Here is an 18754-nt window from a genome sequence, read left to right as displayed (position 1 = left end):
TTTGACTGTGGGCAAGTCACTTCCCCTCCCTTGGCCTCTGCTTCCCAAACTGCAAAATGGGGCATTGTTTCAGATCACTGGCTCTCCAAGGTAGCCAGTGCCTGGATCCCAACCCTAGAGAGTCCCACTTAATCTGTCTGGGGAGCAGTCTGGTTTCTGATGTGCAGCTGCGGGTGAGAACCACTCTCTTCAATCTTACCCAAGGGCCGTGCTATTGTGCCCTGTGGTTTACTTTTGGGAGCAAGGCTGTCTGCCTCTTCAAATACTTGGACTTCCCTGCCCCAGCATCTGTTTCTCCTGAGAATGAAACCTCAGACCTGGTGTCAAAGATGCCAGGGCGCATGAAGTTCCTTATCTGATAGCATGAGAGCCAAGGATATTGTGAGCCCACAGCAGGTGGCCTTGTTGGGTGTGCTTGGTCAGGGTGGGAGGAGGCAGATTAGGATCAGATGAAAATCCTCACCGGATGCCTGGCGGAGGGTCACTGGAAGGGCCTGTTCCAAGCTCCCAAAAGCCTCGACACATCAGCACAGGTTGGGTAGGGTTATCCTTCGAGGTTGGGTCAGGCAGAGTCTTAAGTAAAAGGCACGTGTAAAAAGTACCAGATGACGGGATGCACTGAGGGAAGCTGAGTTCTGAAACTTCAGCCAGTCAGTCTGCAGCCTGAGGTGGCAAGATGACCCAGTAGGGGCACAGGCCAGGGGCTGGGCAGAGGAAACAGCCACTTATCTAAGGATGGGGGTGGGGAAGGGAAGTGGAATGCTTACAGAAGCCGCTCTGAGGAAGGTGTGACTGATCTCCAGAGACACCCCACAGCCATCCACAATGGGCCTCTGTTTATCTGCACATCAGGCTGCTCAACTGCAAAGTGGAGCCCAGAGCAGAGACCCCCCACCTCAGGGCCTGGAGAGTGGAGGAGACATGCCCCTCAGCCCTCACCCCCAGCATGCAATTACCTCTTTCCTCACTCTCTGCTAGGCTCTTCTGGTCCCTGCCCCATAAGTATTTCTTCCCCGAAGAAGGGCTGGTTTCTAAGTCCAGCTGCCACAGGAGGAGGGAGGGCTTTGCTGTGTTTTGCAGTGAGAGGTGATGTTGGCTTAGAGAGGCCCCAGTTGTTTTGCAGATGGGAAAACAGTCCTGGGGGTGCGGTGTCTGGCCCGGGCCAGACCAGGGCGCCAGGACAGAGGTCAAGCCGTCTGTCTGGAGCTTGGAGCACTAGACCATGCTTCCTGATGACTCTACAGACTAAGCCATTGAAGAAGAAATAGCACATGGAAAAGGAGTTTTGTTTTGACTTCTTGACACTGGTGGGGACAGGTTCTCCCTGCTGGGAAGGTGAGGACGTCACAGGGCAGCAGGAGTGACATGTTTCCACCCCACACTGCCTCCCTGGGAGGTGTCTGGTGAAGGCTGAGACAAGGTAGTTCCCCAAGGTAAAGGCTCCTGGGTTTGCTCCAGGCAAACAAAGTTGCTGAGCTTGGATGTTGGCCAATTAAATCTTTCTGGGGAGGGAGAGGAGTCTTAAAAGCCACCCACCTGGAAGGCTCATCATGGCTTTGGAGGCATCAGATCCTTTGAGGTCAGCGAATCAGAACAGTCTGAGTTCCCTTTCCCGTGGCACAGGCTGGCCTGGCGAAGCGGCTGCTGCGGAAGAGCAGGGCTGATGGAGGCGGGAGGGGAGGCAGAGCGGGGCTGCCTCCGAAGTTAGATTTGCTGGGCCTCCCGCTCTCCGTGCAAGTGGGAAAAGGCACGGGGGCATTTCCAGACCCCCAAATTGTAAAGTAACCAGAGAATCACAAAGTTGGAAGGGACCTTAGATTAATTTAATGTCTACTCTACTTCAGATAACCCAACCTGCTAGTTTTACTGATGAGGAAACTAAGGGCCTGGGAAGCGGGCCTTCTGTGAGGAAGAGACATCCTAAACAACGAACCTTCACAGGGAGATTTCATTGGTCTTTCCCACACTGAGCTATAGGATTTGTCTTTAAAAAAAAAAGAAAGAAAGAAAGAAAGAAGGAGGAAAAGGACTGATATGAGCCCAGACGTGGCGATTGCCCCAGGAGAGAATGGGCCAAGTAAGGCTGGCGCAGAAACCCACACTGAAGGACCTATGATTTAAAATGTTATTATTTTTCCCCCAGATAATTTTATTTATTGTTAATTATTATGGGTACATAATAGTTTATATCTTTATAGGGTTACATGTGATGTTTTGATACAGGCATTCAATGTGAGTTAATCAAATCAGGGTAACTGGGGAATGAATCCATCACCTCAGGCATTTATCATTTCTTTGTGTTAGGAACATTCCAATTCCACTCTTTTAGTTATTTTAAAGTTGACCTGACTTAGTTGTTTGTAGCCACTTTGTTGTGCTATCAAATATTGTTAATTCTATCTAACTCCCTAACTATATTTTTGCACCCATTAACCATCCCCACTTTATTCCCCACTCCGTGCTACCCCTCCCAAACACTGGTAACCGTCATTCTACTCTGTCTCCATAAGTTATTGTTTTTAATATTTAGCTCCACATAAGAGTGAGAGCATGTGAGATTTGTCTTTCTGTGCTTGGCGTACTTCACTTAACATAATATTCTCCAGCTCCATGCATGTTGTTGCAAATGGCAGGATTTCATTCCTTTTTGTGGTGGTATAATATTCCAATATGTATATGTACCACTATTTAGTTATTCATTCATCTGCTGCTTAGGTTAATTCCATGCAGAGAATTTTAGAACTGGCAGAACCCTAAAGACTACCCTTCCCTGCACCACCCTCCCCCGCAATAAGAGGAGGAAAATGCAGGTTCAGAGAAGGGAGGGATGTTGTCTCAGGTCAAGCAGGACGGAGGTGGTGGCAGGGTCAAGAGAAACTCCAGGTCCCTCCTGCCTGTCTAGGGCTCAGCTGTGTCACTTAGGCTGTTTGCACAGGTGAAGATCAAGGCTGCATGCCTGTGTTGCCCAAGCAGCCACTGATGGCAGCCTGCCAGGTGAAAGCATAGGCCAGATCCCAGCTCATGCCGGGCTAATAATGAACTTCTGTGATCGATGGAGCACACTACATTTTGAGCTCTAATGGGGAGGTGTGGGGAAGCCACAGGTCCTGAGACGTGGGTACAGTTCCAAGTCTCTCCAGGAGCCACCTGAAGTGAAGTGAGCAGCAGAGAGAGCATGTGTACATTAGCTCTGCCACCAAGGCTCCTTTTAGCATCCCAGAGATGTTCCCCTTTCAAGGACGGGCTTAGGCAGCTGGTGAGCAGATGCAGGCAGAACACCCGGGACGTGACAGCACGCTGGGAAGGGATTCACACCCGAAGGAGGCCGGGAAGCCAACCAGACAGAAAGGGCAGAGTCCAGCAATGTGGAGAGGTAACAGGTCGCTCTGCGGCGTTGTCAGCACCGGGTGGTTCCAGTCGGGGAGATGGGCTCCAGCTGCGGAGGAGGGCGGCTGCAGGTGCGAGAAGGGAGGCAGCTGGGGAGTCCTCTGCCCCATGCAGCAAGTGACCAGTGTGGTCAGGGCCACAGAACTTTGACATTAAGCATACAGACTCTGCCGTCAGACCGAAGGTCCCGACACAACCTCTTCTCAGCTGTGTGAACACGGGCAAGTTACTTCCCTCCTTTGAGCCAGAGTTTCTTCATTGGTAGGATGGGGATTAGAACACCTGCCTCACAGGTCATTGTGAGTATTCAACACAACATGGCAAATGTTTGTCATAGGGCTTGACATTCAATATAAAATTTTATTACTTTTTTCTTTCAGAGATTATTTTCAGACTTCATGAAGCTGCTGGTTTATGGAACAGGAGTCTTTTTTTTGGCACCCAGGAGAGATACAAGAGGGGAGGAGAGCCTACAGCCCCTTTTTGTGGGACACCCCCTGCCTGTGTCCTTTTCGCTGCAGCTAGAGTGGGTGGGGGCACTGGGGCAAGGAAGGGGCAAGGGCGGCCTGCAGTGACCTGTGCTCTTACAGGTGCTCCCAGCACAAAGGGAGGCCTGCCCTGCCCAGGATGCAGGCGGGGGACAAGGTCCCGCCATTCCCTGCTCCTATGCAGGCTGCTCTTGCCCAGAGTTCCCTGTCACACTTCAGGTTCCTCGCAGCTGGCCTCACAGTGTGGGAAGGGGCCTAGACAGCGAAGTCAGATCTGGCTCGAGCCCTTGCCTGGCTGGCTGTGACCTCACCACCTGCCTTTGGGAGCTGCTGAGGTCCTGGTGGTCCCTGCCTGGAGCCAGGTGTCCTCTCTCTGAAGCCTTGGGCTTGCTGGGCCTGTGTGTTTCCTCCAGGAGGGTCCCAGTCTCTGAGGTACCTGCCCAGCCTTTTATGTTGTGCCCAAAGTCTGATTTGTATGAGGATTAGGACAATGCTGCACTTTAAAGCAGCTCTAGAGAGGAGCTGGGAATCTTCCTCAGCTCTGGAGGTGACTCAGGAACCAGGGTGAGGATTTGGACAGGATTTCTACAGGGAACTCTCTTCCTCCCTACCCCAGCAACAGAATTCAGTTTTGCTTCAAAATAAACTTTGATCAAAGATTTCAAGAAGAACTGAAGGAAGAGAGCAAATTATTAATCTTCCCAGGGCAGTCATAACCAGAACAGGTACCTATCTTGGTCTGAACCTGCCTTCACATCAGTCCTCAAAACAAACAGTGGCAGAGACTGCTAGCAGCCAAGGCAATCTTGCTCTCTCCTTCCTGGCCATGCAGCCGGAAAACATTTCCCCTACTCCCTTGCAGCTGGGCGTGGCCATGTGGCTGAATTGCAGCCAATGGAACAGGAGCAGGAGTGATGGGCGTCACCTCCACACCTGGCCCATCAGAACATCTCAGGTGCATTCCCACATATTCTTTCCCCTTTGGGCGAAATGCCCAGGGTGCCCTTGAAAGCCACATGTTGTAATGGCATTGTCCATCCCGCCTGGACCCCTGTGGGGCTGAGTGGAGGAAGGTTGCTGGGCTGACTCATTCACCTGCTCAAAACTGATGTAAGACCAAGGAATAAACATTGCTCGTATTTGAATTGTTACAAATTGAATTTGGGAGTCTGTTTGTTAAGCAGTGCACTTATAGTAACTAATATAGGAACACATTTTGTCTGAGTTAGAGAAACAGCTCCTAGTCCTTGCCATCTATGAGCCTATATAGTTTATTCTCATTATTTGTGGTATTTATGTTCTATAAAGTGACAGCAAACCCTGAATTAGCAAATGCTGAGCATTGCTCTTAGGGGGAACACAGAATTCAGTTCTTGTGAGCCACTAGTTGCAACATTTTTGTCAACAATCAATACATAGCCTTGTTTTACATGTGTTTCTGTTCAGACACCTTGTTGAAATATACTGTTGTTTCATTAACAATGAGCCCACAGCCAACAACGCTGTAACTGCCTGAATAGAACTTATCTAACATATATGTTATTTGCTCCGTAAGGCACATCACAGCCTTCTTGCACTTAGAAACACTAAACAACAGCACTGTGCTTGGGGGGGGGCGGGGGGCATTTTAAATAATGAAGTCACCAAGAAAAGCACAAAACTGTAAAAAATGTGGCACTAAATAGACTATAAAAAGGACACTTGTTTACAGCATGATAGCTGAAACCAGGAGGCGGACTGCTGCCTTGTTTGATCTGAGCTGGGAATGTGTGCATGGAGGGCCTCAAATTTTTGGCCAGTTTGTGCATATCTTGGAGTGACTGTGAAAGTGTCACGAGTGTGGACTTCAGATAACAAACAGGTGAATTTGCAAATATGTCAGCCACGAATGATGTGGATAGACTATCGCTGGATACCACCAGAGTTCTCTGACCTGATATCTCGCCATGCAAATCCTGTCTCCAGGTAAGAAGGATTGGGAGCAGGTGGATTGCAGGAGGTTTTAGGCTAGTGCTGGGAGTGTGGAATGGGGTGTAGAGATGTGTGCGTGGCTCTTTGTGAGTCAGTAACTAATTCCTGTACCTGCACTGCTCAAGCAAGCACACCTTTGGCTGAAGATGGCACCAGAGTCTGACCATCAGGATGCGATTAACTGAAAAGGAATGGAGACTGGCGGGTCCAGGGTAAGCAGGCTCTCAGGGGCTGCTTTTTAAGACAAGACCAAATCATGGGACCACTTTTAGTTGCATGAATGCACCATGCTGTCTCTCACTTCAAGTCTCTGCACATATTGTTCACTGTGTGGAACTCTACTCCCTCTCTCTGCTCTTTCTTCTTCCCCTCACATTGCCTGCAATGCTCTTCCACTCATCGGATCTTGTCAATTCTCCCACGTCTTGATTCCAAGTTTGTATTCGATGGCCCAGCTCTATGCCTCTCAGCACCTGATAGTTCTTCCAGTTTAGTGCTCATTATATTATGTACTTTTCTCTCTCCCCAGCTGGGCTGTAAGCTCCACAAGGTCAGGACACTTACCTATTATTATATCCTAAGCAAAACTGCCTTAAATAATGAGGATGCGTATTGGCTCTCAGAAATAAATATTTTAGAGAGTAGTTTTTGACACTGTTTTAATTCAGTGGCTCAGGGAATGTAACCAAGGACCCAGTTTCTTATGCTCTCTCAGCTCTGCCTTCTGTGTGTCAGCTTCATCCCAAGATGGGCACCGATTCTGGTTACATGGTGTCTGCTCAGAGCCCCCAGAATACCTGCTTTCCTGTCCATGCACAGAGAGAAAGAGGGCACAGGTTGTTTCTCCTCCAACCATCAGATAAAATCCTGGGCTTTCGTTTGACTGGATGATCTGAAGTCATATGCCTACCCCTGAACTGCAGAAAGAGGGACAGGATTGCCCAGGTTGATTTAGATCTTGGAGCCAGGGTGGCTGCTACACAGGAGGGGAAGTTGGGGGTGGGTATTGGGAGGGCAGGGGGCCAGGAGGAAAGACTGGTGGCTAGAAGGGCTCTGAGAGAGCAAGTCCTAGACGATGGGGTCCTAGACAAGTTATTAGAGAAGGACCTCAGACTCACCAGGACCAAGAGTGACGCCATGTACTTCTTACTGAAGTAGAAGAATTTGCAGCAAGGCAAGCACGCCTTTCAGGATGAGGATCCATCAGAAGCAGAGCTAGAGCACAGGGATGGAGAGGAAGATAGGAAGATTTGGGGGATTAAACATGAGCAGGTTTTGTGACCCCAGCATTCCCAGAGAGGAAGATGAGGTGAGAAAATCAGGCACAACACCACTAAAGAAGCTTCAACCTTTGCACCGAGTGATAGCAATGTCAAAACCCTTTCTTGATGGCAATCAAAAAAATAGCGCAGCTGCCCAAATGTATCTGCACACTGATTGCCAGATCTTTGCTTATTGAGAGAAGTGATTGTTTAAGACTATGCTTTTCAAACTGGGGTACATGGTCTCCTTTTGGGGTGGTGACTCAGAGAAGAATATTAAACCACAGGATAAACTTGGTATGTCTTCATGGGATATAAGTTTACCTCATGGTAAGTAATGTGAAATATTTTTATAGTAAAACAAAGATACATTATGAAGTTACAGGATGTAAATTTTATGAGTTTTTAAGGTCAACCTTAGGCTTTAGGGAAAGTTTGGGCTTGGGGGTTTGGGAAAGTTTGGGAAGGAGGCTGGAGTGGGTGTATAGGATATGCAAAACCCTTGCTGGGAGGTGTCTGGGGGTGTGATTTCATTTCCCTCTGGGTACATTTGGGGTACTTAGGGGAAAATGAAAATCACTGGCTTCAAATGGTGGAGCCATGGATGACTGCTTCAGGGCTGGGCACTAGCACCACTCTTTTATGATAGCACAATAGGACAGCACCAGGTTAGGAGGCAGGGCCCTCCTCCCCTCACCTGTTATAATAAGGTCCTCAGGAACTTTTGGCAGCTAATAATGCCCCTTGGATCCATCCAAGACAGCAGCATTTGCATTAGAGTGAAACCTGTTTTTCAGCTAGTTATCTTACAGTGAGGCGGGTCCTACAGCCTTCAGAATCTCAAAAATGTGTCGCTTGCACCTCTGGCTACCACCCAAGGAAAAAGCGAGGGTGGGGGTGGGGCCTGGGCACCTCCCAGACATTCTGCCTGTCCTTAGCCAGTGCAGTCAAGGTTATGTCTATTTGAGGTCATCGCCTTTTTCTTTTCTTTCTCTCTTTTCTTTCTTATAAATCTCCGTCATTGGCCTCCAGCTTCCCCTTACCAGTACACTTTCTGCTCTCTGCTCTTCTGGACAATGTATGCTAAGCTTTTAATCTTTGTGATTTTTCTCTGAGTGCCCACTCAGATCAGAAGGGACTTGTCTATTTGGTTATTCAATGAGTTTTTGTCCCCGAAGGCTGTAAGGAGGTGAAAGGATTTGGAATTCTTTTTCTTTTTTATGAAGAACTTTCTCTGTTCTTCCATGCTTAGTTCTTGAATGATCAAGTCCTGGGGGCGATTAACCTCTTGATATCTGTGAGTGTTTGAAATTTCCTGCATGTGCCTCAGCAACAGGCTTCCCTGGAACGTGTGCTTGAAATTCTGCAGGGTGGCCCCTCTGCCACAAAGTGGGACCTGTTCTGGGCGAGCCCGAGAGCGGAAGGAAATGTCAGACAGGTGGAGTTATGAGAATTACACAGAGGAAACAGTCGAAATGTCACTCTATAACTAATTCAAGTGTAATAGAAATTTAATAACGTACAGTGAGCCATTCTGCATTTACATGCCGTCTTTCATCTGACCATGGAAAATATTAATCTTTTCGGTCCCATGGTCTGGTTTATGCTACGACTCCCGTCTGTGTTTTGTTTTGTTTTTTTCCTCTTCCCCCAGGCAAAGAAAGCGTAACTGACTTATTCAAGTTCGTACAATAACGCCTCAGAGTTGAGAGAAGTTGGTGTTGGTGTTCTTTTCAGGGCCCTGGCGACAGGAGAAGGGGTTGGAAAACAAAGATGGCTTTTCTCTGGCCAAATGGTCACCGAGTGCAACACCTTCCCGAAGGGCCAGCTCTTTCAGGTGAGCACATTGATTCATTTCCACAATATGAAAGCAAAACAAGTGTGACCAGTGTGACCTGTACTTTTCACGCCTTTCTGGTGAGAGGAGAGGGTGTGGCATGGCCTGTTGCCCCTGGGATCTCTCACTGCTGGTTTAGGAATTTGTCTGGTTTATTTCATGAATGCTGCTGACTTCACTTGGCAGGACTCATGTCAGGGGTCTAAGGCAGGTCTTCGAAGGCGATGGTGTCAGAGTTTGGGGATAACGTGAAAACGTTAGAAATATCCAGGAAGACAGGGTAGGGCGTGTTCTGTCTGGTAATCTGTGTTCTTCCCAATCCCAATTAAGCTATGTCCATGGAATAAATTACATGTTTCTAGAAGCAAAATATAGATCCCTTATGGATCTTACTTGGTAAGATTTATGGAGCTCACTTGATTTCTCTCTCTATTTATTTATAATTTACATCTCACCTATTTCCACAAGAGATGTTAGGAGTTTTATAACAAATATTTGAAATGAAAATCAAAAATAATGGAAAAGGGGAGGGGAAAATGTACTTCAAGTGGTAGACTAATATAGTTACTAAGATTGTGTAATAGTTTTAACTCTGAACCAAAAGGCACATATGGATAGCAGGAAAATATAGCAAGTCACATCATGCCATTCGCCTAGTAGAAAGAAATAATGGCAATTGTTCAGATGAGATAACTTTTATCCAGCACTGTACTGATTGCTGAAATAAATTTATGTTAAAGATCTGAAAACAAAGCACATTGAAAAACATGATGACTATATTTTTAGCAGCACTTTTGCAACAGATGCAGCTATGTATGTATGTGCGGGGGGGCACTTGTGACGTTTTATCAGATGCTCCCAGGAATTCCCTTCTGTCCCCTCTCTGCCTTTGAGGACAGGGCGGGTTAGGGTGGGTTGGGTGCAGGTGAGTGTCTGTGTCTTCATCACAGTTTTTGGTTGCAAGCCATGAAAACTGCTTCTGGCCAAGGCAAACAGAAGAAGAAGCCTTTCAGTGGATGCAGTAGTAGAATCAGTCTTGGTTAACTTCCAGCTCCAGGCAGTAGATCCTGGTGGAATGTCCCTTTGGGCAAAGCTCAGGCCATATAGCAGCTCCTTGGTTAGTGGATGTCAAGGAACTTTGACAGCCCCAACGAGACTGCATACAACAAGGAGAGAAGAGTCTCATCCCTAACACTCTTAGCAAAGAAAACAAGAGGTCTGGTCTCTAAGGGAGATTCAGAAAGAGAACAGGAGAGAGAACAAGAGAACAGAAAGAGAACTCAGAAACATGATGTATCGTGTCCTTCTCAGCTTTGACACTCATTCTGGGCTAAGTCGCAGAGATGAGGTTCCCATGGTGACCCACAGGCACATACAGACTCAGCCATTTTTTCTAATCACATATAACACAGCTGTCGTATGGAGAAATGCAACTGGGCTTGACTGTACTGTGGCTTTTTACATTTCCTGATGCAGGTCTTGCCTATGGGATTAGGGCACGAGGTTCTGAGCAGTGAGGCTGGAATGGTGAACAAGGGCCAGAGGACCAGCATCACTGAATGCCGTGCTAGAAGAGGACTTTATCTAGAATGCCGCTCTTTCTCCATTTGTAGTGTCAGGCCACCTACATCAGACTCCCTTATGGGTACACTTACATACGGTGCTCACTTATGTGCTGAAAACTATTTTAGTTGCTTTAGAAACATTAACTCATTTAATTCTCATAAGAACCCTGGGAATAGGTTCTGTTATTTTCTCCACTCTCTGGATGAGAAAACTGAGGCACAGAAACTTGCTGAGATGAAAGGGTGTGGTGATCTATTGGAGGAGGGACTTGGGAAGGAGACACCAAACATACCCAAGAGGGCGATAGAACCACTGACCAGAACCTGAAGGTGGAAGGTATCCTGGTATTTATGTACCTGTGTTACTGGTACCTCCCCCTGTTACCTGTGGGCTCTTTCAAAGTAGAGGTGCTGAAATCACTCACAGCTCCCAATATGTAGTACACGTCAGATCGCACATGCACCAAACTCAAAAGTAGGGGGTCAATGTCCAGGAATCGGCTCTGTCAATAACTTGCTCTGCGGTAAGTTACTGAGTATCAGTTTCTCCATTAGTAAAATGAGGGTCTTAGGTGTGTGGTGTTTCTTCCCCTGTAAAATGGTCAAGGCCTGGGAGGACATAACTCCAGAGTGGCCACTCCTGTGGCTCCCCCAACATGATGTGCACATGGCACCTGGGATTCCACAAGATGGGGCTCCTGGAGAGGGACTGGGTGACAGGAGCACCTGTCAGGGATGGAATGAGTTCACACAGGTAAAGTGTTTAGACCAGTGGTCCCCAACCTTTTTGGCACCAGGGACCGTTTTCATGGAAGACAATTTTTCCACAGACCGGGGATCGGGGGTGGGGGTGGGGGATGGTTTGGGGATGACTCAAGCACATCACATTTACTGTGCACTTTATTTCTATTATTATTACATTGTAATATATAATGAAACAATTATATAACTCACCATAGGTTGGGGACTCCTGGTTTAGACCTTGCCTGGGACTTGCAAGTGTTAGTTATTATTGTCACGATTAGCTCTACATTCCTTTCAGCTTGAACATCTAATATCTGAGAGCTTTTAAAGGATACCTCACCCCAGAAATAGGGAAAGTGGATTAGAACTTGAAGGATTAAAATAGTTTGTAGGCAGAAATTTTTTTTCTCTTAAGTAGTTTGTTCTTCCTGCCCTGTAATAGCTATTGAATTCCTTTGGCCCCCTTTCTAACATCTTCTTCCCTGGAAATTCCCACCTCCAGGTGAGTGAGGAAAGCACAGGCCGCGGCAGATGCTGGTTTGGCCAGCACCCTCTGCGTGGCTGGCCCCGCCTCTGAAGATACTCTAAGCCATGTGCAGACAGTACGTTTTCCCAGGGGAGGCTGCTTGGCCTAATGCTAAACACTTGCTGCTGGGATGTCTGTACCTTGTTGTAAGAAGCCTGGAGAGACAGAGATGGGGGTTCTCAAACCACCTCTATATAATGATTGTATTTTAAAAATCTATACTATAGAAAATACTTTCTGTTATTCTGAAATAATATTAGGCAAGCAAAGACACTTTGGTCCACTTCCTGAGGATTTGTGATCTCATATTTAAACTTGGAAATAGTATCTTCTGAGAAATATTGAGGAAGTTTGGTTTCTTATTTTTCATTCATTCACTCAACCCACTTTTATTAAGTGTTTATTTACTACATGCCCAGGTCCATTAACGTGCCACTGTCCCTGGGTACTATTTGTGTCGACTTGAGGTTGTAAGCCCAGTTTTTAAGTCCTCTACAACCCATTATCTTTGCCAGTTTTCTATTCTACCTCCCAGGGATGTTTTTGGGATCACATGACTTAATATACATTATGGCTATCATGTGTAAATGGGAGATGTCAGTACTAGGAATGTTCTGTTAGGGCAAGCCTTAACTTTGTAGATAATCTTAGAATTCTTTCTGTTTGACAACACATGGAGGTGACTTCCCTCAGGAGAGAGCTTGTGTTGTTATAGGGGAAAAGCAGGCTTTGCCTGATTTTAGGCCACTTACTTCATCTCTAGACATGGATTAAACCTTTAAAACACTTTGGGAAGTTGAGAGCCCCGCACTTTCCCATACGATTTTCCAAAGTCAATAATCCTGCAGGGCCACTGACTTCCGAAGTTTTTCACCAAGTACGATTGCTCCCTCCCTCCTCTGTCTCAGTGAATGTCGCCCTGTATCACACCATCATGATGGTCTGCTGGAAAAATCCTTCCTCTAGTGCCCTTAGTGAGGAACTCCTGGAAAAGCTGGCATGAAAAGAAAGACAGGCAAGGGGAGGTAACGTGACGTCACATTTCTTGGTAGACCTATTTTATTCCTGTTGGGCGTGAGCTTAAATCATGTGGCCAGGCTGGGCGCGGTGGCTCACGCCTGTAATCCTAGCACTCTCAGAGGCCGAGGCAGGTGGATCATTTGAGCTCAGGAGTTTGAGACCAGCCTGAGCAAGAGTGAGACCCCATCTCTACTAAAAATAGAAAGAAAATTAGCTGGACAACTAAAAAATATATAGAAAAAATTAGCCGGGCATGGTGGTGCATGCCTATAGTTCCAGCTATTTGGGAGGCTGAGGCAGAGGGATTGCTTGAGCCCAGGAGTTTGAGGTTGCTGTGAGCTAAGCTGATGCCATGGCACTCTAACCCGGGCAACAGAGTAAGACTCTGTCTCAAACAAACAAAGAAACAAACAGACAAAAAAAAAAAAATGTGGCCAGCCAGTGGCAGAATGGAGGGCTGATTTACCAAGTCAGAGCTGAGTGGAATGAGAAAATTCTATGTCCTTCTTGGCCTGCTCTGCTCCCAAGTCATGTCCTCAGTTCTCCCATAAGCTCCTGAGTTTGGAAAGCCACCAGTGTGACGGGGCCTCATTCTCCAGTCCCTAAGTGGCTCTAGGCATTCCATAAAGACCCCAGAAAGCACTGACTGCTCTTGAGGTTCTCATGTAAATCTTTCCTCTCAGCCCCATCCTGCTCATTCCTAAACCCTTAGACTTCAGATTGGAGTAAACACAGGTGGATTTGCTGGGCCCCTGTAGACCTGACCACTCTCTACATCTACACTAACATGGCCGCCACTAGCCACACGTGGCTACTGAGCACTAGAAATGTGGCCAGTCTGTCCTGAGATGTGCTGTAAGTATAAAATGCTCACCAGAGCCTGAAGACATAGCACAATAAGAATCTAAAATGTCTCATTAACAATTTTTAAATGTTGAATATATTGAATTAAAGTATATCTTAAAATTAATTCCACTTGTTTTTAAAACATTGTTTTTTTTGTTTTTTTTTTTTGAGACAGAGTGTCACTTTGTTGCCCGGGCTAGAGTGAGTGCCGTGGCATCAGCCTAGCTCACAGCAACCTCAAACTCCTGGGCTTAAGCGATCCTACTGCCTCAGCCTCCCTAGTAGCTGGGACTACAGGCATGAGCCACCATGCCCGGCTAATTTTTTTGTATATATATTTTTTAGTTGGCCAGATAATTTCTTTCTATTTTTAGTAGAGACGGGGTCTCACTCTTGCTCAGGCTGGTCTCGAACTCCTGACCTCGAGCGATCCACCCGCCTCGGCCTCCCAGAGCTAGGATTACAGGCGTGAGCCACCGCGCCCGGCCTAAAACATTGTTTTTAATGTGGCTACCAGAAAATTTAAAATTACCCTAGTAAGTCACATCACATTTGTATTGGTAGGTGCTGGTGTCAGTTGCAAGGCTTTTATCTGAAGAGTCTTAGAACCCAGATCGGGAGGTTTGGTCAGAAGAGATAACATTTAGGCTTACTTCAACTGGGCCATCTTTCATTTGCTGTTAGTTGAGGGCCTGGGACAGTACCATGAACTCAATCACATTTCTTATTTGGCTTGTTTTAAAAAACTCTGAAATCCAAATAATTGTTTGGATTTTAGCACCCTATTTTGAAAAGAACTCTTTCCGACAGGTATGAGCTAAATTGTATCCACCCAAAATCCATATATTGATGTCCTAACCCACAGTACCCCAGAATATGATTGCATTTGGAGATAAGTCCTTTAAAGAGGTGATTAAGTAAAATGAGGCCATTTAAATGGGCCCGAATCCAAACTGACTGGTGTCCTTCCTTATAAGAAGAGGAAATTTGGTACAAAAAGATACCAAGAATGCAGCACTGGAGAAAGATCACGTGAGGACACAGCGAGAAGGCGGCTGGTCATCTGCGAGCCCAGGAGGGGGGGCCTCAGAAGATACCAAACCTGCCGGTTCCTTGATCTTGGACTTCCAGACTCTAGAATTGTGAGAAAATTAATTTTTGTTGTCTAAGCCACCCAGTCTGTGATATTTTATTATGGCAGCCCTGGCAAACTAATATGCTGAGCTATTTCTTGGCAGAGCTGGAGAAAACCTGGTGACAAGAGAAAACAGCTTCTCCATGGCCAGAAATCTGGCTTCCTGCATCAATCCGCGGGGACCTTAAAGACAGTGATGAACGTCTCTCATGTTGCCTCTGCCTCAGATCAGCGTCTGTTTCCCAGTCGCCTGTCTATATCGTGTGCGGCTCTGTCTCCTCTTCTAGTAAGCATCCTCTTTGTTCTTTGGCAGATGATGAAGATTTAAGAAGCAGCAGCGTCAAAGAACCAGCATTTTGAAGATTTGAGAGAAGGGCCGACATCAGGGTTTCATATCTAGGTCTATGTAAACACACAAAATCCTTTTTTTCCCTGTCCAAAATTCTTTCATTAACTCATTTGAATGAAAGAGTCATTTGTATTAAAATATCCACGAGATTTTGAACATGTTTATCGGTAGAAACAATTTTGTTTTCTAGAAAATTCATTTCTGCTGGGCAGTGGGGTAGTCAGTAGTTTGGAAGGGAGGGCGTCAGGCCAAATGACCTTGAGAGCTTTCTTCTAGCTGTAAGTTCCCCAAATCTATACCCGCCGTTTGGTGTTTCTCTCCATGGGAGCTGTCTCAGGGATGGAGAGAGGATTCAGGCCAGGTACATCCTGGGCCTGGTGAACTCCACCTGCAGCTTCATCTCGATAGATATTTGACCTCTAGAAACAGAGTCAAGGTCAATCCCTTTGCCAAGAAGTCAAGAAACTGCTTTCTCGACGAGGCCAGTGAAATAGCCCTTAAAGGCCTCCTCAGAGAGACTTTTTGAACTTTCAGAACTTGCATCTCTATGCTGGCCTGGACCCAGAATTCACTGAAGGGAGAAAAAATACAAAAGACTATGATAGACCCAAGGATTATCTTCTTGGCACTCCCTAGAACAGCTGTCTGGCAAATGTTACACCACGTCTGAGATTATTTTAGAAACCGTCTTGAAGAAGAACATGTAGGGAGAATACCAGACAGATTTGCCCTCATTTTTTGTCACAGAATAAGAATTTCAAGGACATTTTTACTTTCAATGACATCATCTTGGCAATGGTCTTATCACTTTTTAAAACTTAAATCATGCCACATCTAATAAATTTATAGCCATTTAGGACTTCTTCCTCCTCTTCTTATTCCTTTTCGTCATTATCATGGTAAGTAGAATATTCTAAATGTATTTTAAACAAGAGAATTCAACCAGGTATCACTAGGAACCTATCCCAAGTGAAATACATATTTAGAGGTAAAATGACAAGGAATAGTTTCTTTCCTAAATTTCCTTTCAGGTCTTATTTTCTGCCCAAATGTCGTATTTTCTGTGTTCAGTGAAACAGATTATGCCAGAGGGAGAGAGGATGAAATTACAGCAAGACAATGATCAGGGTACAATATAATAAAACTGAGTATAGGTGTGGGGTGTATACCTGTGGGAATGAATGAGAGCTTAGCCTAGCATGAACCTCTCACCATGTTCTTGTTCACATCAGAATTCACTTGAAGGAGCCATTCGCCAACAGGTATCACTTATGTTAATGTAGTCTCTGAACTATGAACACTTGACTAGCAGCCATTACCTGGAAATGCCACCTTAGCCATTCTCTGTGTGTGTGTGAACACATGTGGAGGTGACAGAGTGAAGGTCCCTGTGGAATGTGATTTCCTTTCCGATAGGTAGCTCTGGCCTGAGAAGCTGAGAAGGGTATTCCGTACTTGCCAGGGAGGAGGTTGCATGGGGATGCAGGGTTAGATGTGATGGCAGAAGGAGCTGCTAATGGAAAGGACAGAGAATCTGTCCAGAGGCCGGAGTTCCAAAATGAATTCAATTTGCTTTTTCCTTGCTGAAACAATGTAAAAATGTTGGTTCAATTCCCAGGCTGGCCCATGAAAGCTTGTTGATGCATAATGCTGGGGATATACTGTACATTTTCCCCTGACATTGCTTTCATTGTGTGTATGTAGGGAGTGTGTGTGTGTGTTGGTTACATTATATATGCTAATTATGGGAAGCTTTTCTGGCTAATTCAGGAATTAAATTATAATTTGTAACGTTATTTCCAAGCCCTAAATAATAATTTTAAAAAGACCTTTTGGAACGTAGGGAGATTGTGAGTTGGAGACATTCGTTCCCCTTGGAGAGAATGGAGGGTCACTCAGCTTCCGTGGAAGGCTGTGGATACACTCCAAGCATCCCTGAGGCATAGCATTTCTTTGAGAAAGCAGAGTTGAAATAGACAGATCCAAGTTAGGCACAGCACAGAGAGAACTTGACCTTTGCAGACTTTATTCACCTTTCACAAAGGAGAAGGGTATGTGCTAACTGCATGTCCCCTCTGATTCACAGCCTTCATTTTCCTTCTCTTCTGCCATCCCCATGATATATTAAGTTTAATTACAGGTTCACTAGGTGTTGTTGCAAGAAAAACAGACTTTCTGATCAGCCCAGACAATACTGAGTGCATTAAGACCACGAAGAAGGAAGGGAGGAAGAAGGGCAAGCCAGTGATTGGTGAGCAAGAAGAGACATACACTGTATAACATTTCACTGGAAATTCATCATTTAGCAGAGAGGCAGTAGAGAGCACAGGATAGCACAACACAGGAAGGTATGTTATTCTGTGTGGTGGTGAGTTTGTGTTGGTTTTGTTCGTATTACCCACTGGATGATAGCACACTCATTTCTGGTTGTTCTCTTTTTTAAGAAAACCAGCATTCACATTACAGAATTAGATTTTGTTTTTAAAGAAAAAATTGTTAAAGTATTCTCATAGCTCGGAGCTATTGCAATATCCTAAAGCAGGGGTGGGGAGCCTGTGGCCTTCAGGCCACATGTGGCCTTCCAGGTCCTTAAGTGTGGCCTTTTGACTGAATCCAAATTTTATAGAAAAAATCATTTTATTTTTATTCATCTCTTATATTTTTATTTTATTTTTAAAGTGAATGTATTTAAAATACCAAAGAATAAAATAAGTTTCAATGAAATAATCCTCCCAAATTGACTGGCACAATTAGAACATTAGTAAACCATAAAGGCTAAATTGGTAGCTGTTATGCTCATGATTTAGTTCTAACTTCCCCTGCCTGACTGGCACCACTACCGCACAAGGCTGGTTGGCGAGAGTTTATGGCAGTCATGTACACCAGTCTGTTATCAGCTTTTGACAATGGTCTAATGTGTTTCTGTTTGAAGTGGAATCTGTGAATAGTTGCACAGCTAAACAGTATTTTTTAATTCTGCTTGCTTAACAGCCCATCATGTCAAAGAAGAGGACCAAGAGAATGCTGAAGGAAGAAAACAGATTTTTTAATGAGGATCGGGAATTGCAATATTATCTTGTTTCTGCTAAGATAAGATGATTTGCTTGCTTTGTGATACTACAATATCAACACTAAAGAAATTCAATGCTCATCAGCATTATAACATTCATAAGGACCACAAATATTTCAATTAGAGGAAGAGGTTCAAAAGATTGTATTGCAGAAATTACAAGATAAAAAACAAAAGCAAAGACAATTCTTTCAAGCAACAAGAAGACCTGGAAATAATGCCACTGAAGCAACTCATAAAGTGGTTTATATACTCAGGAAAAATTGGAAGCCATTCAGTGATGTGGAAATTGTGAAAGAATGCACTATCGAAGTTGTGGGATGCTTAGACCCCAATAACATTTCAAAGTACAAATAACTGCCTCTTTCAAGGAGAAGCATAACTAGTCGGCAGCATTAATTAGGCTTCAATTTAACAACATCATGTAATACTTCAAGAGAAAAATATATATTATTCAGTTGCTTTGGATGAATCAACTGATACTACTGACTCAGTGCAGGTTTTATACTTCATTTGGGTCATAACAGAAGATTTTCTTTGCTCCAAAGAGTTAC

The sequence above is a fragment of the Lemur catta genome, chromosome 1, assembly GCF_020740605.2.
Source record: "Lemur catta isolate mLemCat1 chromosome 1, mLemCat1.pri, whole genome shotgun sequence".
NCBI lineage: Eukaryota > Metazoa > Chordata > Mammalia > Primates > Lemuridae > Lemur > Lemur catta.
This window is presented reverse-complemented; position numbering follows the sequence as displayed.